We start from the raw sequence: 22,093 nt of genomic DNA, 5'->3' as shown, positions 1-22,093 counted from the left end.
AGATGTGGATCCAGATCTCCTCTCTCTTTTCCCTCAAGAACTAGCAAGAATCATTGGAGGGATTGAGAGTTAGCAAGCTCGAAGAAGGTCAACAATGGGGGAAGAACATGAGCTAAAGCGATAAATAAGGCCAAGGGGGAAGAAGACCCCCTTTATATATTGGGGGAAGGAATCGGACCATTACCCCCACTTACAGCCCGCACACAGTGGTACTACCGCTGGCGAGGAGCGGTACTACCGCTGCCTCTAGCGGTACTACCATTGGTGAGGAACGGTACTACCGCTGCCCCTAGCGGTACTACCGCTGGCGAGGAGCGGTACTATCGCTAGGCCACGGTAGTAAAGATCTTACTTTCGGGCCTACAACCGCTTGGAAAAGTATTCGCAAAAAGTCCGACGAAGTACAACCGCTCAAAGAGAGGTACTACCGTCCCTAAGAGGTACTAACGCCCACCCGGAGCGGTACTACCGCTAGGGAGCGGTACTACCGCTTGGCACAAGCAGTACTACCGCTCGCCACTGAAACAACCATAACTTTCGCATACGAGCTCCGAATCGAGCAAACCCAAGCTTGTTGGAAATCTTAAGACCATGCAGATATGAAAATGCCAATGATATAGAGATGTGAGACCTCTATGAATGAATAACCGGCAAAAACTCCAACATTGAAAACATCATAGTAGATGCATATGGACTCCGTTTTCGATGAACTCGAGCTTGTCACGAAGATGATCATAAGCTCTAAAACTAACAAAGAGAAACACCAATCAAAGAACCAAGAAGTGTGATGCAAGGATGCAAATGGTTTGAGCTATCAACAAGCGATACGATCGAGCTACTCACTTGAGAGCTCCCCTTGACAGTACGACAATCTATCCTAAAACAGAAAACCTATCAAGGGCAAACCTATACCTTGCACCTCGTCCTCTTGAGCTAGATGACGATGATCTTGGCTTCCTCAAGATGGACCACCTTCTTGATTGCGTTGGCTTGATGAAGACTAGTTAATTTCTCCCCCATACACAACATGGGTGAGCCACTCTTCAGCATATCTTCACAAGTCCATTGCCACCACAATGGACGACAAGCTTCAAGCATGATATCTTCGTGCTGATCCACTTGAACTTGCACACCACAATCTTGATGACGATCACCACTTGACATCATCCTTCATGGGTTGTATGAGATCTTCCTCTAGACGCAAGCTCATGGAAAGACACCAAACCCCACATAGAACTCTCATGAAGACCATGGGTTAGTACACAAACACGTAGTGGACAATGCTTACCATACCATGTGATCACTTGATCCCTCTCGGTACATCTTGTACGCTTTGTGTGTTGATCATCTTGATTTACTCTTTGTCCGACGATCTTGATCAACCTTGTGTCTCTATGACCATTCTTTGGATAATACCTTGAATACCACCTTGGTCATCATATAAACTCCTTGAACCCAACAAATGGACTTCAAGAAGTGCCGATGGACAAATCCTATAAATATAACTTAAGGCAACCATTAGTCCATAGGGATTGTCATTAATTACCAAAACCACATATGGAGAAATATGCTCAAACACCTATTACACTCTCATTTATTCTCCACTTGACAAACACCTTATGATAGGGAAAGATCCAGGCACATATATTCAGTTGGATGTAGGTAATCATGAGTTATTATTGTTGATATTATCCTCAAGATAAATAACTTAGGAGGTGAAAATTATAAACCCGCACCTTCCTATGTGTTTGACTGAAAATCTTTGCTCCACAAATATGACTTGAGCGTTGGCAATCATAGAAGACTAAATTATAGTTGAGTATGTGAAATTGTTAAACAAAACTCTTACATAGACTCTTTATAAAAATAAGAACTCCATGAGCAAGCAAATTAGATCCACACCCACTTAGTTGCATTAGGAGAGCTTTCATACATTAATATATTTAGTACATCCGCTCCATGACAATCTTTACTCCTCACATGGACATCGATTGTAAGGCCTCTCCTTTGCCTAACGACCAACCTTGTTGATGCAATAATTTATATACTTTCTATCTTCCTATAAAACCCCAATCATCATTCTCTCTGCCATCCTAAGTTCCAAGTCCATGGCTCACGCTCATGTATTGCGCGGGATATTAAAAGCTGAAGCGAGAAAAAGTATGATACAATTGCTTTGTTTGGCACCGATATGTTCATGATTTATATTTTATGCTAGGAAGACTGAGCCACACCATGCTCACATTACTAAATGTTTTTGAATGACATTATTTAGCACTCTTTATTTTAAAGTCATTCACTATTTTCTAGCATTTCTTTGTATTATCATTTTGATATCTATTAAGTCATCATTTCCCAATATTCATACCAAGAGAATTACAAGAGTATAGGTGCTAGGTACCATTTCACATCAATTTTTTATTTTTATCATCTACCTACTCGAGGACGAGTATAAATTAAGATTTGTGATACTCATACGTCTCCAACGCATTTATAAAATTTTATTGTTTCATGCTATCGTATTACCAATCTTGTATGCTTTATATGTCTTTTTATATTTTTTACGTACTAACTTATTGACTTTGTGCCGAGTGCCAGTTTCCATTTTCTTTGCCTATTTCTATGTTTTTCAAAAATAAATGCCAAACAAAGTCCAAACACGATGAAATCATACGATGATATTTTTTTGGAGCAGAAGAGACCCTGGAAGCTTCACGGATGCAGTAGACGACGTTTGAGGGAGATGATGAGTGATATTATACACTCATTTCACCTTTTTAAATCAAGATATTCTCTAAAACAAATGTAGGAGATCATGAACCAGTATTGTTGACATTATCTTTGAGGTAAATAAGTTAGGTGGAAAAATAATGGAGCCCCTATCTTCCTTCGGGTCCAATGAAAACATTAGCTCCAAAAATATGCAATGAGTGACAACAATCATAGAAAACTAAATGATAGGTGAATATGTGAACTTGCTAATATAAAACCTCTTACATAACATCCCAATTTCATAAATAAAGATGTTAATAGATCATTCCTATGCATTCATATTTTCTTTGCATTATTTGTGTTTCTGAAAATGCTATTCATTATGGAACTCATGAAAATTTATTGGAGTGGAGATAACATGACTTCTCCCCTGTCAAATAAAAAGTTCAACCGCACTTGCTTGAGGAATGGCTGAAATCTCGGGGATGATATTTTTCTTAAGGTGGTAGTTGTTGTTGTATAACACCCTCAAATTTTCAATTTGGAATTTTATAATTTTATTTGATTTTAAAGACAATTTCCAAAACTTTGACAAAAACACCTTCTACAATCTTCTTGGAAATTTTACCTTCATTTTAGTATTTAGATACATTCATTTGTAGACAAATCTAAGACAAAAATTGTGGGACGGAGGGAGTATTTATTTTATTTTCTGCCAAACCGTTTTTGCCTAGAGCTCGATCGCCCTCCGTATAAGCTCTGCAGCGAACCGTTTCTGTCCATTAGCATAGAGCCACGTGGCGCACACAGACAGTAGGCATTGTAGTAGTTCAGAAATGCTACCATGGTAGTGTTTTGAACAGATTTTGTTCAAATTTTCGTTTATCTATAACTGGAGGCTCGTAACTCCAGATTCATCGATTCTTTTTCCAATGTACTCGCATTGATTAGGAGAGTCTAGTAGAACTAAAACTCCACAGTTTTGCACTGTTTAGATTTGAATTCATTCAAATTTGAATTCAACCTACCGGAGGCCATAACTCCCAAACCGTTCATCCAAATTAATTGTTTCTTTTGCATTGTGATTGTATCATCATGTAAATGATTTCTACCTATTGTTATGCTACTGTTATTTTGATTTTAAAAATGATTTATCGTTGTTAGTCTTATTTGGTGTTATTTGAATGTGGTGATTTATTTGTTGTGTTTATTTGAAACGTGTAGATTGCACGGAGTGCGACGCAAACTATTGTTAGGAGTGTGACCTTTTGAACCAGAATCAAGGCAAGTTACATGTTGATCATCGTTCACCTATTGTTTTCTATGCATATTTTGTATATCACACTATGAATTTATGCATATGTAGGAATATTATTAGATTATGCTATGCTTTTGAGTTATCCCCTCGTCAATGAAGATCGTGGTATTTGTAGCTTTGCTATGCTATGTAGACGGGGTTGGTTCTTGTATTCTTTGAGATTATGTGAGGATTATTATAAAATAAGTTGTGTAGTAACTAAGTATATAATTCACCTCTAGGCGGATGTGGTATTTCTGGGTGGTTTCAAGAACATCATGGTTTTGACCCTCTAGATGTAAGTGGAATGTCGCCTAGGTTTAAAAAGATCAGACAAGCTTAGTGACTAGTAGCTTCCATGTGCGACCACTCGCTATATGGGCTCTGGCTTAGTTCATCAGTTGTGGAAACCTTACCCGGATGTGCCAGCAGACGTAGTTATGATAGTTGGGATGGGCCTCCTGTGGGACTAGGTGACTACTTCTAAAAGAGTTAGTCTCAATCTTTGGGTTGGGTCTAGTGGGTAAATCGTACTAAACTCTGCAGAGTATTTAAAATAATCATGATTAGACGTGTGTCCGATTAAGGACAATTTTGAGGAGCTAGGTCATTACAGTTGTTGGATGATCTTGACAGATGTGACACTTAATAAAATTTGGTGGGAAACTTAATAATGGTAATAGGTTGGAGTTGGAGATGCCAATTCAAACATATGTAATTTAATTGTAGCAAAAAAATTAAAACTTGAATGTTATGTACTTATGGGTATAAAACTAGCTTTTCTGCAAAATAACCATCAAGCCTTCCTTTGTTATACTATGCATGTACATGTAGGTCTGCTTTATTATTCTTCCTGTGTAACTTGCCAATACATTCAATATATTCACCTATACGACTTCAAGGTCTCATGTTGCATGATATTTAGACGAGGAGTAATGTACTGTTAGGGTCGCGAGTCTTCATCAGCATCGCTAGTGGGCTATGATGGGACTCATCGTTATTATTCTTCTACTTTTATGTTGTTTGATTGAATAAAGCTAGCTAAGTGCTATGCAGATAGTTATACTTTATAAATTCTGGATCATACGTTGTAATAAATGATGCACTTGTTATTCCGGTATTCATCTATATTGTGTATGCTACCGAATCTATGCAGGGACTAGCACAGTAAGCACAAAGACTCAAACCCTTCGAGGTTTGGTCGTTACAAATGGTATCAGACAAGTGTGTTGATTGTAGGTCGTGGCCCTAGAAAATGGATTAGAAAAGCCATAAGAGTGAAAAAGTTATTTTATAAACCTTGTATACTTCTTACTCTTTCATTAGACAATACCTCTAGTATCTTGACCAGTTTAAGTAGGAACTAGTGCTGAGACCACCATTTATCATTGTTTTTATTGCGATGTTATCGTGTTAGCCTATCTGATTATGCCCACTTTTGTGGTATGATGATACTAGGTTGCTTGCTTGATTGTTATTTAGTTTGTTTGTTAAATTAGGATCTTGTCGAAATTATTCGACTATATATAATTTTATGTTTTTTATTATTGTTATGTTTGTTGGTGTTATTCGTTATGGTGTTTTGTTGCCTCATATATACTATGCAAATGGGTAGTATATCTATATTTCTTTAGACCTATTCTATTTATTACTCATCTACTCCTGCCCACCAAATGCCGCCGAGACGTGAGCCTAGAGGCAGGGGTTCAGGAGTAGGCAACAATGGCAATGATGGACCGCCACCATACGTGCAGTAGATCCTTCAAGGACAAGGCCAATTGATCCAGTTGTTTGCTTAGAGCATGGGAAACAACAACAACAATCCGCCGCCTCCCCCACCAATGGATATGCTTACTAGATTCTTGAGGTTGAATCCACAGAGGTTCTCCAGCAGCCCTGAACCTATGGCTGATGATTGGCTTCGTTCAACCGGTAGGAACCTCTAGACCGTTGGATGCACAGATGCAGAGAGGGTGAGGTTTGCCTCACATCTGTTGGAGGGTCCTGCCGCAGCTTGGTGGGACAACTACTTTGTCACCTATCCCATTGATACTATCACGTGGGCACATTTTCAGACAGCTTTCCGCGCCGCACATGTGTCTGTCGGCACTATGATTCTGAAAAAGAAGGAGTTCCGAACTTCCATTAGGGAGGTCGCATAGTTAATGAATATGTGCAGGAATTTAATAACATTGCATGTTATGCTCCTAATGATGTTAATATTGATGCAGCTAGACAGGAGAAATTCTTGGAAGGCCTGAATGATGATTTGGGCGTTCAGTTGACAGTTGCCACTTTTGGTAATTGCTAGGAGCTTTTTGATAAGTCTATTGTGCTTGAGGGAAAGCATCAGGCCAAAGAGAACCGCAAGAGTAAGTACAACAACGACAAGTATAATTCAGGACTACAGCAGAAGCCACGCACTTCATATCATAATCATGAAGGTAATGGGCATAATCATCATGGAGGTAATGGACATCCTCATAATGAAGGCAATGGACATAATCATAATGAAGGTAATGGCCACAACCATAATGGCCACCATCATCGCAATGGACACAAGAGTAACAATGTCAATGGCAATGGTAATGGAGGTAATAATAACAGAACCACCATAATGTGCACGTGCAGAGGGACCTTAATCAGGTTCGGTGCTACAAGTGCAGAAATATGGGCCACTACTCCAATGCATGTCCAGAGAGCAATAACGGAAATGGGAATTCAGTAGTCAGCAAGCCAAACCCCTTTCAAAAGGGTCATGTCAACCATGTTAATGTGGATGAGGTCTATAGCGAACATGATGCAGTGATTGGTAAGTTTTTGATAAATTCAGTACCCGTGCTTGTTCTTTTTTATATTGGTGCATCGCATTCATTTATTTCAAGGGTATTCATTCATAAACAAGGATTGCCAACCAAAACCCTTACTATGCCTATTAGAGTGAGTTCTCCAGGAGCTAAGATGATAGCAGGTGTTGGTTGTCATCAGTTAACCTTGTCTATTGGGAAGTATGAGTTCCCTACGAATTTGATTATATTGAAGTCACAAGGTCTCGATATTATTTTGGATATGGACTGGTTAGACTTATATGAAGGTGTTATTGATTGTGCCAGTTGAGCTATTTCTCTTAGTGCACTAGGAGGGAACAGAATCAAATATATATTTAAGTATCAGCATAAGCGGATGCACGTGAACTCTCTTAAGGGGGTAGCCTGGAAGAGGTGCCAGTTGTGAAGGATTATCCAAATGTGTTTCCAGAGGAGTTGCCAGGTATGCCATGAGATAGTGATATTGAGTTTCTTATTGGTTTAATACCAGGCACTGGACCTATTGCAAAGAGACCGTACAGAATGCCTCCCCAAGAGTTGGAGGAATTGAAGAAGCAGTTAAGGGAATTATAGGCATAAGGATTTATTCGCCCAAGTTCATCACCTTGGGGAGCTCCTATTTTGTTTGTTGATAAGAAGCATGGGACTCTGAGGATGTTTGTTGATTATCGTTCTCTGAATGAGGTAACCATTAAGAATAAGTACCCTTTGCCTATGATAAAAGATTTATTTGACCAATAGGAGGGAGCCACCGTGTTTTCTAAGATTGATCTTCATTCTGGTTATCATCAATTAAAGATTCATGAGCAAGATATTCCAAAGACTGCTTTTAGTACGAGGTATGGGATTTATGAGTATACTGTTATGTCATTTGGATTGACTAATGCCCTTGCATACTTCATGAATATGATGAACAAGGTGTTTATGGAGTTCTTGGATAAGTTTGTGGTTGTTTTGTTTCATGATATATTGGTGTTTTCCAAGAATAAGCAAGAGCATGAAGTGCATCTATGTTTGGTATGGAGAACTTCAGGGAGCACCAGTTGTATGCGTGACGCCCTTGATTTGATCGTACGCTAATCATACACACAAATGCGTACGACCAAGCTCAAGGACTCACGGTAAGATATCACAACACAACTCTAGTCACAAATAAAAACATACAAGCTTCATATTACATGCCACGGGCCTCGAGGGCTAGAATACAGAAGCTCGATAAACATACGAGTCAGCAGAAGCAACAAATATCTAAGTACAGACATGAAACATGATAATGTCTTAGAGAAGGTTATCACAAAAGATACAACGATCGAACAAGGTGAGGCCTCCTACGTGGGAACCTCCTAAACTACTCCTGGTCTTCAGCAGCGTCCATGTAGAAGTAGGCACCATCGGGGGTATCAGTCTTCATAGGAGAGATACGCCATCTCCTCGACTCCATCATCTGGTCGCAACAATGTATCAAGGGGAAAAGGGGGAGCAAAGCAACAGTGAGTACTCATCCAAAGTACTCACAAGACTGACATCCGAACTATGCTAAGTATGCACCATTATCAAAGGAAGGGGTTATATGTGGACTAACTGCAGCAACGCGATAATAGAGAGAGGGGACTAGTCCTATCGAAGACTAGCATCTTCAAGGGTCTTGCAGCAATAGACGAGAGTAGAGCAAGTAACACATATATAAAGTCTTATTGTTGCAGCAATATTAATTAAAGTCACGCCCAGAGATTCTTCATCGACTCCTTGCAAGGAAGCAATCCTGGAGCAAACATTCTAGTTAAGTAACAATTGTTGTTGTATAAGATCGGGGCACAACTCCAAGTCGTCCTGTAACCGTGGACACGGCTACCCGAATAGTTAATTTCATCCCTGCAGGCGTGCACCAAGTTTCCCGTCACGCTTGATAAACTCTGGCCTGACACACTTTCCTGGGTCATGCCCAGCCTCGGAACATCAACACGTCGCAACCCACCTAGGCGCAACAGAAAGGTCAGCCCGCCGGTCTAAATCCTAAGCGCGTAGGGTTCATGGGCCCGTCACCCATTGCGCTCCTGCATGTTGCATGGGCGACCGAGGTCAGTCCTCGCACCTCTTGTACAAGAATGGTGATAATCCAGACCACTCGGGCGCACGTCACTCCATTGCTGACGTCTGAAGAGCTTCGGCTGATACTACGACGTCGAGTACCCATAACTTGTCCCACATAGACGGTTAGTTCGAAATGGTCTCCGACCAACCCAGACCAAATACCCAAATCCTTAGCATTTTAATTAACTCATCGACACATCCACGCAGGAACCACCTGCAACACATCATTCATCAATGTTCCGAGTGACAAGGTCGAGTAACCGTGTGGCTATAACACCAGAGGGATTTGGGGTATCACCCTCGATGGATTCCGAACGATGTAACCATCAAGATGGTCAGGGAGGAATCACCCTCGATGGACCATGCTTGAGGGGTTGTACGACAGAGTCGTTATCGGAGGAGGTGAAGGAGGAATCACCCTCCGAGAACTACCGCTGGTCAACTACACTACAACACTAACATCGGGGTACGTAACTAGGTGTCACCCTTGGTACTCGATAGTAGCTCTGCAACGTCATACAACTAAGGGGGGTGAGTGCTGTGATGGTTCATGGCTCGTCGATCAGATGATCGCGACTTGGCGATAAAGCGGGGGCAACTGGACTAACGGGCAAAGGGGATGACTGCTTCACCTATACTAAGAAGTTTTAAGGTGTAGTAGAATAAAGTATTAGTTTATCAAAAACAGGCTATGCATTAGATATAGGAGCTAACTACAACAGTAGCAAGTTTTTAATGCAAGCATGAGTTAGAAAGAATAGGCGATATATGAATGATCAAGGGGGTTTTGCTTGCCTTGTTACTCTGCGGCAAAGGGCTCTTCGTCAGGTGGGTAGTCGTAACCGGCAGCAGCGTCAGTCTTGGGGTCAACCAGTAAGAAGAGGGGGAAGAAACAATAAATATAAACACGGATGCAACACTAAGCATGACATGGCAATATGCAGGGTTAGACATGAGCTAATGCGGTACCATCTGTCATAGACGATTCGGAAAGTTATCAAATGATATTTCCCGGGTTTGTGGCTACTACCGGTCACGCGAAACGGGTGGAAAAGTTCCACGTTCGCTATGCTAGGGATGCGTGAGAGATGAACGGATAGTGTATCCGGGTTCGTCTCGTTTTTGTGATCAACTTTCATGTACAAATTATTTTCATCCGGATTACACATTATTTTATATTAATTTTTAAAGTTTTTCTATTATTTTGGAATTAAATAGTTTTATTTTAATTCAAATAATTGTTTATGACATCTGCAGTCAACAACTCAATTGACTGGTCAAATCTGACTAGTGGGTCCCATGTGACATACTCACATTTTAAAACCAGATTTAATAATTAATCAATAGACGTAATTAGCAGGTAGGACCCACGTTTCATTCTCTATTTAGGTTAATAAATTTAGAGAATTAAATCATCATGTTTAATTAGTTATTAATGGGGCTGGACGCACACGTCATCCCCACATTAACTTAACATATTGTTAATGTTATCTAATTACTCTATTTAAGTGAATTATCTAATTAATTAATTATCTATTGATTTAATTTAATTACTATTTTTTATTACTCTTTTTTTCTTTTAGGGCCTTGGGCCCCGTATGTCATTCTTTGCCACGGGGGTTAGTGGGGGGTTAATCCCCACTAACCAGATTGGGGCTAGGTGAGGCACGCGTGGTAGTGGCGGAGGACACCAACAGGGTGGCCAACAGCGACTTCTCACAGCGGCCACGAGCGGGAAGCGGCAAGGTGCGGACCCGGAGCGGTCGGTCGATGGGGTGGCGTGCGTGAGTGGAAGAGGGCCGCGGCGGCTGGCCGGGGTGCGGCCACGTGCGGGGCGGCATGAGTGTGGCCAAAGTAGATGCAAGCGCGACTTGCAGGCAACGGTGGGCGCGAGCTGCACGGGTGTAGACAGGTGCGCAGTCGAGGGAGCGTCCAGAGGCGTAGGGTGGCGTGAGGCGGGGGCGCAGTGGCGGGCCTAGGGAAGAGGAGAGGAGGGGCGAGGTTCTCACTAGCCCCGAGAACTAGCTTTCAGGAGTTTAAGCAGCGTTTAGTTACAGCACAAGTCTTAATTCTGCCAGACATACATAAAGACTTCCAGGTATATTGTGATGCTTCTCGTCAAGGACTTGGCAGTGTTTTGATGCAAGAAGATAAAGTTTTTTCTTATGCTTCACACTATCTTAGGAATCATGAGCATAATTATCCTACACATGATTTCTAGTTAGCCTCTGTTGTGGATGCATTGATAACTTGGAGGCATTATCTCATTGGTAATCATTGTGATATATTTACTGATCATAAGAGCTTGAAGTACATTTTTACTCAAAAGGAGTTGAACCTCAGACAGAGGAGATGGTTCGAGCTTATTAAGGATTAAGATTTGAATGTGCAGTATCATCCTAGTAAGGCTAATGTTGTTGCCAATGCATTGAGTCGTAGGAGCCATGTTAATGCAGTTAATATTGATGATATGCCACCGGAGTTATGTGAGCAGTTCAGAAATCTCAGATTGGAGATGGTCCCTAAGGGCTATTTCGCAACACTTGAGGTAAGTCCTACTCTGCTTGACAGAATTATAGAATCTCAAAAGGATGATAAGTATATTGCTGAGATAAAGGAGAATATGCTAAAAGGGAAGGCAGAAGGTTTCCATGAGGATGAACATGGAACCATATGGTTTGAGAAGTGTATCTGCGTACCTCAAGATGCAGAGATAAGAAAGTTGATTCTGCAGGAGGAGCATGATTCACCTTATTCTATTCGCCTAGGTAATACAAAAATGTATTTGGAGTTGAGGGAGATATTTTGGTGGCCTAGCCTAAAGAGGGAAATTGCTGGGTATATTGCAGTATGTGATGTGTGCGAGAGAGTTAAAGCAGAGCATCACAAACCAGCAAGTTTGTTACAACAATTACCTATACCTGATTGGAAGTGGGTCGAGATTGGTATGGATTTCATTACAGGGTTACCCATGACTCGATCTGGTTATGATTCTATTTGGGTAGTTGTTGATCATTTGACTAAAGTTGATCACTTCATCCCGGTAAAGACTACATATAGCAATGCTAAGCTAGCAAAGATTTATATGGCCAGAATTGTTTGTCTGCATGGAGTTCCAAGGAAGGTAGTGTCTTATATAGGTACTTAGTTCACCTCTAAATTTTGGCGTTATTGCATGAATAGTTGGGCACTAGGCTGGAGTTCAATACAACTTTCCATCCACAGACAGATGGACAGACACACGGGGTGAATCAGATATTGGAGGATATGTTGAGAGCTTGTGCTTTGGACTACAAGTGTAGTTGGGATGATAATTTACCATATGTAGAGTTCTCATATAATAACAGTTATCAGGCTAGTTTGAACATGGTACCATTTGAGTTCTTGTATGGTAGAAAGTGCAGGACACCATTGATGTGGGATGAGGTTGGAGAGCAACAATTCTTTGGACCAGACTTGATTAGAGATGCCGAGGAAAAAGTCAAGTTGGTTCGTGATAGGCTAAAGATAGCATAGACCAGACATAAGAGTTATGCAGATGCAAGGCGTAAGGAGGTGACATATGAGGTAGGAGACCGTGCATACCTTAGAGTTTCACCACTTTGCGGAATTAAGAGGTTTGGAATCAAAGGTAAGTTAGCACCACGCTTTGTGGGGCCTTAGAAGATCTTGGAGCATAGAGGAGAGGTAACTTATCAGGTGGAGTTGCCATAAGCTTTGTCGGGAGTTCATAATGTGTTCCATGTATCCCAGCTGAAGAAGTGTCATGCAGAGATGGCATACGTTCCTTTGAGAGATCAAGTGCCACTTGAGGCAATTCAGTTGGAGATTGATTTGACATATGAGGAGAAGCCTGTTAAGATTTTGGAAACAGCAGAGAGAGTTACTCGCACCAAGACAATCAGGTTATGCAAGGTTCAGTGGGATCATTGATACGTCTCTGTCGTATCTACTTTTCCAAACTCTTTTGCCCTTGTTTTGGACTCTAATTTGCATGATTTGAATGGAACTAACCCGGACTAACGTTGTTTTCAGCAGAATTGCCATGGCGTTGTTTTTGCGCAGAAATAAGAGTTCTTGGAATGACGTGGAAAATTACGGGGATTTTTGTGGAATATATAAAAAATACTGGCGCAAGAATCAACCGGAGAAGTGGAGCGTGGAGCCCACAAGCCCACCAGGCGTAGCCCCCCTGGCCGCGCCTGGCAGGCTTGTGGGGCCCACGGAGCTCCACCGCCTCCAATTCCAGCTCTATTTAGTCCCTTTTGTCCGGAAAAAATCAAGGAGAAGAATTCATCGCGTTTTACGATACGGAGGCTCCGCCACCACCTCTTCTTCCTCTGGAGGGCAGATCTGGAGTCCGTTCTGGGCTCCGGAGAAGGGAGATCGTCGCCGTCGTCATCACCAACCTTCCTTCATCGCCAATTCCATGAGATCTATCATGTAATCAAGTTAGTTTTGACGGGGATTGATCCCTAGTATCCACTATGTTCTGAGATTGATGTTGCTACTACTTTGCCATGCTTAATGCTTGTCACTAGGGCCCGAGTGCCATGATTTCAGATCTGAACCTATTATGTTGTCGTCAATATATGTGTGTCCTTGATCCTATCTTGCAAGTTGTAGTCACCTACTATGTGTTATGACCCGGCAACCCCGGAGTGACTATAGCTGGAACCACTCCCGGAGATGACCATAGTATCAGGAGTTCACGTATTCACGAAGTGTTAATGCGTTGGTCTGGTTCTCTATTAAAAGGAGAACCTTAATAGCCCGTAGTTTCCATTAGGACCCCGCTGCCACGGAAGGGATGGACAATAGAGTCATGCAAGTTCTTTTCCCTAAGCACGTATGACTACATACGGAATACATGCCTACATTACATTGACGAACTTGAGCTAGTTACATATCTCTCTGTGTTATAACTATTGCATGATGAATATCATCCGGCTTAATTATCCATCACTGATCCAATGCCTACGAGTCTTTTCCTACTGGTCCTTGCTACGTTACTTTGCTTCTACTACTGGTCCTTGCTACTGTTACTCTGTTGCTACTGCTCTCACAGCTGCTTTGTTACTCTGTTTCCACTTCTGCTACTATTACTGTTGCTAGTGTTGCTATCACACTAATCTGCTACTGATACTTTGTTGCAGATACTAAGACTTTCAGGTGTGGTTGAATTGACAACTCAACTACTAATACTTGAGAATATTCTTTGGCTTCCCCTTGTGTCGAATCAAGAAATTTGGGTTGAATACTCTACCCTCGAAAACTGTTGCGATCCCCTATACTTGTGGGTTATCAAGACTATTTTCTGGCGCCGTTGCTGGGGAAGCTCAAGTCAAGAATAGTCTCTCGTCAATGTGCTATTTTCTGGCGCCGTTGCCGGGGAGGCATAGCTATATTCTCCGAGTCACTTGGGATTTACGTCTGCTGATCACTATGAGGAATTCGAGAGATCCAAAAACTAAACTCTTGCCCTTGATACGTCCATTTTTCATCATGATTTCATGTTGATATTTATTGCTTTTGGGCTGTCATTTCACTTCACGGTACAATACTTATGCCTTTTCTCTCTTATTTTGCAAGGTTTACATGAAGAGGGAGAATGCCGACAGCTGGAATTCTGGCCTGAAAAAGGAGCAAGTTTGAGATGCCTATTCTGCGCAACTCCTAAAGCCGTGAAAATCAACGTGGATTTTTTTAGGAATATATAAAAAATACTGGGCCGAAGAAGTGCCAAAGGAGCGCAACCAGGGGGGCACAAGCCTGGTAGGCGCGGACACCCCCCTGGACGCGCCAAGGGGGCTTGTGGGCTCCCTGCTGGCCCACTGGCCCCCCTCTTCTGCTATATGAAGGGTTTCGTTCCGAAAAAAATCAAGATGAGGCTTTTTCAAGGATTCGCCGCCGCCATGAGGCGGAACTTGAGAAGAACCAATCTAGAGCTCCGGCAGGACGATCCTGCCGGGGAAACTTCCCTCCCGGAGGGGGAATCATCGCCATCGTCAACACCAGCACTCCTCTCATCGGAGAGGACTCATTGCCATCAACATCTTCATCAGCACCATCTCATCTCCAAACCCTAGTTCATCTCTTGTAACCAATATCCGTCTCGCGACTCCGATTGGTACTTGTAAGGTTGCTAGAAGTGTTAATTACTCTTTGTAGTTGATGCTAGTTGGATTACTTGGTGGAAGAGTGTCACGCCCAAGATGTGACCCTATCCTCAATTTGGCACGAAGGCCTCGTCAGGGACAGAAGCACATCTCGTCGTGTGGTAAGAATGGATATCGTTACAAGTACATGTACTGAAAAGAAGAGATTTATATATAGAATTGGCTTACACTCGCCACAAGCTAGATCAGGGTCACATCAGTACATTACATAAACATCAAGAGTAAGAGCAGGGTCCGACTACGGACGAAAACAAATGATAAAAGAAGAACGACGTCCATCCTTGCTATCCCAGGCTGCCGACCTGGAACCCATCCTAGATCGATGAAGAAGAAGAAGAAGAAGACGCAACTCCAAATGAACAATCAACACGCTCGCGTCAAGTAAACTTTACCTGTACGTGCAACAGGTGTTATAGTAATCTGTGAGCCACAGGGGACTCAGCAATCTCATTTCCAAAGGTATCAAGACTAGCAAAGCTTAATGGGTGAGGTAAGGTTAAGTGGTGAGGTTGCAGCAGCGGCTAAGCATATATTTGGTGGCTAACTTACGAGTACAAGAAATAAGAGGGGGAGGATCTACGCATAGCGGATGTGAACTACTGATGATCAAATGAATGATCCTGAACACCTACCTACGTCAGACATAACCCCACAGTGTCCTCGATCGGAGAAGGAACTCACGAAAGAGACAGTCATGGTTACGCACACAGTTGGCATATTTTAGTTAAGTTAACTTCAAGTTATCTAGAACCAGTGCAAAACAAAGTTTCCACGTTGCCACATAACCGCGGGCACGGCTTTCCGAAAAGATTTAACCCTGCAGGGGTGCTCCAACTAGTCCATCACAAATTACCACAAGCCGCATAAAAATCCTCAATCACGAAGCTCGCGACCTCGTCGGATTCCCTAGTGGAAAACCTCAACTCTGAGATTAACCAAAGCATCACCGGAATCCCGATGCACAAGATATTCCGTCAAAGGTAAAACTAATCCAGCAAGGCCGCCCGATGTGTCGAGGATCCCGATAGGAGTCGCGTACCTCGTTCTCAGGACACGAAGGATGAGCGATGGTTACCATGCCAAACGCCGAGTTGCCCCGGGTAGCATTAATAAGCTGCTCTGTTTTAGACCAACACTCATGAGGAGCACTGGCCCGGGGGTTGATTAAATTTCCTCGGGTTAATTACTCCCTATGCAGTTCATTAGTTATTAGGCAAATGTAGTACCAAAGTTGGGCCTTGCCAGACCAGCTTTAATCTAAAACGAATTATCAAGGGGGTCCCCATAACAACCCCGATCGTGTTAGGAGCGCTCGTTTATGGAACATAACACCGGTAGCCGGAAACTAAGGGGGCAAAGGTGGAACAAAACACCAGGCTAGAAAGGCCGAGCCTTCCACCTTTTACCAAGTATATAGGTCCATTAAATTAATTAGCATTTAATATATGGTGATAAAACAAGGAACCCATGTTACCACATGGAAGCAAATGCACCTGCAACTAGAAATGCTAACAACATGGTTAAGCAAGCGGTAACATAGCCAAACAGTGGTTTGCTAGGTCGAACAGGTTGAAGGTAATCATGGCATTGTTGAGAGGCTGATATTTAACATGTGGTAGGCAACGAGACATAATCGATAGAAGCGAAATAACTATCATGGCAATGATAGTAATGGTATCTGGGGAAATGGTCATCTTGCCTGAGAACCCACTTGGAAGAAGAATAACTCCGAGAAGTCAGCGAACCACGTCGTCGAACGGGTCCTCACATTCCGACACGCTTGCGGAACTCTATCGAGACGGAGCAAACCGGAAACAAACGTCAACATAGATATTCACCACACGATGCACAACATGATGCACAACCTAATATGATGCATGATCAGTTCAACATGCAAGGGATGGCATGGCAATTCACCTCATGCAAACACTACACATTAAATGAAGCTCGATATGCAACGGGTTGCATATCGACGAAACTCCACGTTTAATTATTTAATTCACTCCCGATTATTTACGCGGCATATTAAGTTGTTGTTAACATGGCAAGGGGTGAAGCGATGATTCTACCTGTCATACTAGTCGATAGCACGCGAGACTTAGAACGGAGCTACGACACAAGAACATGCAACACAAGATGTATATACCATGAATGCGTCATGCATGCGAGTTCATAACACGGGCAAGAAGGGAAAGAAATAGGTGTCGCCACGGCGAGCGAGAGGGAACCATGGCAGCAACACGGAAACGATGCCACGGTAACGTTCCTACCACGGTAACTCGTCGAGATATCGTGCCAACTTTTAGGAAGCGTGTGCGGGAACGTTACATAAAGATGGGGTGATCCCGTATCTCGGGTTCCCATGTGTCGAGGCACAACAAAAGAAGTACACGTGCAACGGGCAACATACGGTGCATACATACGGTGTGACATACATTCAACTCATACATCACAACACCCGGTCACGACAACGTCTCAACGTTATACCTTTGACGCGTGCGAATCGGAGGGGTTCGTTCGGTGAAGGGGAACCACGGTCGTCGTGGAAGTCGTGGTCGTCGTGGTACTCGGGTCTCGTCGACGGTAGTCGTTCGCTCGGCGTCGTGGTTCACGGTCTTCGGTGGCGGTAGTCGATCACGTATCTGTCGATGTTCGGGGTTCGTCGAGGTCGTTGTTGTACTCGCCGATCTTGTCAACGACTCACGGTAGGCGGGGATGGTCTACGCGGCGATGGCAACATAAGCAAGCACCATCACTCTACCTCGGTAACAGCAGCAACTAGCACCTGGCGGCAAGAGCTACAAGCTACCAGCAAGCAAGCAGCAACTAGGCAGCGAGCAACCTATCTACAACAACGGCAACTAAACGCAAGCAATCACGCAAGGGCTACGGCTCAAGCAGCACGGACAGCAACAACAAAAGGCAATAGCAAGCAACAGAGACTAGCGGCGGCTTAGCAGCACAAGCACCAGCAGCTATCGGCACAAGCAACAGCCATGCATCGGCAAAGCAGCAGCATTAGCTAAAGCAAGAGGGCAACAACACGGCAACCTACGACGCATCAGCAGCACTATAGCAAGCGACTAGCACGGCACAACAAGCAGGCAAGCACGGCACAACAAGCTATCGCAAGCACAACAACCTAAACTACATCCGGCAGCAGGCAGCAACAGCAAAGCAAGCTTCGACAGCATCAGCAACCAGCAACAGCAAACGCAGCAACGACAAGGGAAGCAGCAAGCTAGCAACAGCGGCAGGTGGCACAGCACACGACAACAGCAATAAGCAACGGCAAGCAGGCAGGCAGCTACGGCACCGGCGAGCACACAACACCAGCGAGGTTGAGGGCGGCCGCGGCACGGGACGACCATGGCGGGGAGGCACCGACGAAGGCGAGCACCAGCGGGGCGCGGTAGGCCAAGGGCGCGAGCTCGCACGGCCTGCCGGACGGCATGGCGGGGCATGCGGGAACGGGACCAGTACGGGGGAAGAGGGATCGGGGAGGCCAGGGGCGAGGTCGGGGCGAGGTAGATGGCGGCGGGGCGGCGCGAGCACGGCGCCTGGAGGGGAGGCGAGGCCGAGGGAGGTGAGGCCATGGCGGGCGAGGCCGAGGGGCGGGGGCACGACGGGGCGGAGGAGGCGGTGAGGCGCGGGGCTGGCGGCGCTGGCGAGCTGCGAGGCGGCGTGGCGCGGCACCGGCGAACTGGGCGGCTGCGCGGGACGCCATGGGGAGGCGAGCAGCGAGGCAGGGGAGGCAAAGGCACGGGAGGAAGGAGATGGCGCGCTCGGGAGGAGAGGGATCGAGCGCATGCTCTCCCTGGCGCTAGGGTTGGAGGCCTGGTTGGCCTTGGGCCGGCTGGGCCTCTCTCCCTTTGGGGGTTTTCCCTTTTATTTTAAACAGAGAAACACACACAACAAAATAAATAAAAGGATTTAACAAGTAAATAAAAAAATACGCTAACTATCAAAATAGCTTGGGCCTTTTTTTTAACAAATAAAAAATGAAACCTTTGTTTAAGAATTAAAATAATACCCTTTTACAAGAGAATAAAATAAACCCCTTTTATTTACAGAATAAAATAAAAGCCCTTTAAAACAGAAAAGTAAATGAGACGGTTTTAAAATAAAACCAAAGGAGAAAAATAAAGAAAACCCAAAGGTTGCCCCCGCATTTAATAAAAGGATCTTTTATTGAAAAGAAGAAGACGAACCCTTTTAACTAGGGGTTTAAAATGGAACTTTAGCAAACCGCAAAAATGAAATAAGAGGGGAGAGGGGGAGTTACTATCGCACTACGACTCGGTGATCACTCGAAGCACAACACTCAAAACCACACGTGACAGACGATGCAAGATGCCATGCATGATGCGACGATGCAAACTAAACGATGATGCAACAAATAAAAATAAGCACACGGCGGAAACAGAAATAAAGGGGAATCTTCTGGAACGTCGGTCTCGGGCTGTCACAAAGAGTTTATGTTTAGATCCTTGATGCTACTCATTACCTCTCTGGTCATGAATATGATTATGCTTTGTGAGTAGTTACTTTTGTTCCTGAGGACATGGGATAAGTCATGCTAATAGTAGTCATGTGAATTTGGTATTCGTTCGATATTTTGATGTGTTGTCTGTTGTTTTTCCTCTAGTGGTGTTATGTGAACGTCGACTACATAACACTTCACCATTATTTGGGCCTAGAGGAAGGCATTGGGAAGTGGTAAGTAGATGATGGGTTGCTAGAGTGACAGAAGCTTAAACCCTAGTTTATGTGTTGCTTCGTAAGGGGCTGATTTGGATCCATTAGTTTAATGCTATGGTTAGACTTTGTCTTAATTATTTTTTCATAGTTGTGGATGCTTGCGAGAGGGGTTAATGCTTGTCCAAGTAAGGTAAGTACCCAAGCGCCGGTCCACCAACATATCAAACTATCAAAGTAACGAACGTGAATCATATGAACATGATGAAAACTAGCATGACAGAAATTCACGTGTGTCCTCGAGAGCGTTTTTCCTCCTATAAGACTTTGTCCAGGCTTGTCCCTTGCTATAAAATGGATTCGGCCACTTTGCTGCACCGTTGCTACTTTCGTTACTTGTTGTTTGCTACGAATCATCTCACCACACGACCACTTGTTACTGATAACTTTAGTGCTTGCCGATATTACCTTGCTGAAAACCACTTGTCAGATCCTTCTACTCCTCGTTGGGTTCGACACTCTTACTTATCGAAAGCACTAGATAGATCCCCTATACTTGTGGGTCATCAAGACTCTTTTCTGGCGCCGTTGCCGGGGAGTGAAGCGCCTTTCATAAGTGCAACTTGGTAAGGAAACATTCATATAGTGTGCTGAAATTTATTGTCACTTGTCACTATGGAAACTAATCCTTTGAGGGGTTTGTTCGGGGTATCTCACCTCGAACGGAAGAACAAAGAGTTGCTCCTCAACCTGCTGCACCTACTGAAAATATTTGCTTTGAATTTCCGTCGGGTATGCTTGAGAAACTGCTGGCTAATCCTTTTACAGGAGATGGAACATCACATCCAGACTTGCATCTAATCTATGTAGATGAAGTTTGTGGTTTATTTAAGCTTGCAGGTTTGCCCGAGGGTGAGGTCAAGAAGAAGGTATTTCCCTTATCGGGATAATTCTATCTGATGATACTAGATCATGGAACTACAATCGGTTAAAATTGGAATTTCATCAAAAGTTTTATCCTATGCATTTAGTACATCGTGATCGGAATTATATTTACAATTTTTGGCCTCGTGACAGAGAAAGCATCGCTCAAGCTTGGGGGAGGCTTAAGTCAATGTCATATTCATGCCCCAACCATGAGCTCTCGAGAGAAATTATCATTCAGAACATCTATGCTCGGCTTTCTCATGATGATCGCACCATGCTTGACACTTCTTGTACCGGTTCTTTTATGAAGAGAGATATTGACTTTAAATGGAATTCATTGGAGAGAATTAAACGCAACTCTGAAGATTGGGAGCTTGAAGAAGGTAAGAATTTCTAAACCTCACGCTAGAGATAAACATAGGCCTGTTGTTGGCACGCCTGTTGTTTCTGTTAAGATAGGAGATCATTGCTATCATGGTTTATGTGACGTGGGTGCTAGTGTTAGTGCAATACCTCAATCTTTATATGATGAAATCAAATACGAGATTGCACCTATTGAGATAGAACCTATTGATGTCACTATTCAGCTTACCAATAGAGATATTATATGCCCTGTGGGAATTGTAAGGGATGTTGAAGTCTTGTGTGGTAAAACGAAGTATCCTGTTGATTTCCTCGTTCTTGCTACCACACAAGATAGATTTTGTCCCATCATATTTGGCAGACCCTTCCTCAATACCGTCAATGCTCATATTGACTGTGAGAAGCAAGCTGTCACTGTTGGCTTTGGAGGTGTGTCACATGAGTTCAATTTCTCCAAGTTTGGTAGACAACCTCATGAAAAAGAGTTGCCTAGTAAGGATGAAACTATTGCCTTAGCTTCTATTTTCGTGCCTACTACTGATCCCTTAGAGCAATAATTGCTTGAGCATAAAAATGATATGCATATGGATGAAAGGGACGAGATAGATAGGGCTGTCTTAGAACAATATCCTACCCTTAAGAATAATTTGCCTGTTGAACTGCTTGGGGATCCACCCCCACCAAAGGGTGATCCTGTGTTCGAGCTTAAAGAGTTGCCTGATACTCTTAAGTATGCTTATCTTGATGAAAAAGAGATATATCCTGTCATAATTAGTGCTAGCCTCTCAGAGCATGAAGAAAAGAAGTTACTAAAAACTCCGAGGAAGCACGGTGTTGTTATTTGATATACTCTTGATGATCTTAAGGGCATTAGTCCCACTCTACGCCAGCACAAGATTAAAACTGATCCTGATTCCAAACCAGTTGCTGATCATCAAAGGAGATGAAATCATGAGATGAAAGAGGTAGTAAGAAAAAGAAATACTAAAGCTCCTCGA

Source organism: Hordeum vulgare, chromosome 2H, assembly GCF_904849725.1.
Source record: "Hordeum vulgare subsp. vulgare chromosome 2H, MorexV3_pseudomolecules_assembly, whole genome shotgun sequence".
In the NCBI taxonomy this organism is placed as follows: Eukaryota; Viridiplantae; Streptophyta; class Magnoliopsida; order Poales; family Poaceae; genus Hordeum; species Hordeum vulgare.
This window is presented reverse-complemented; position numbering follows the sequence as displayed.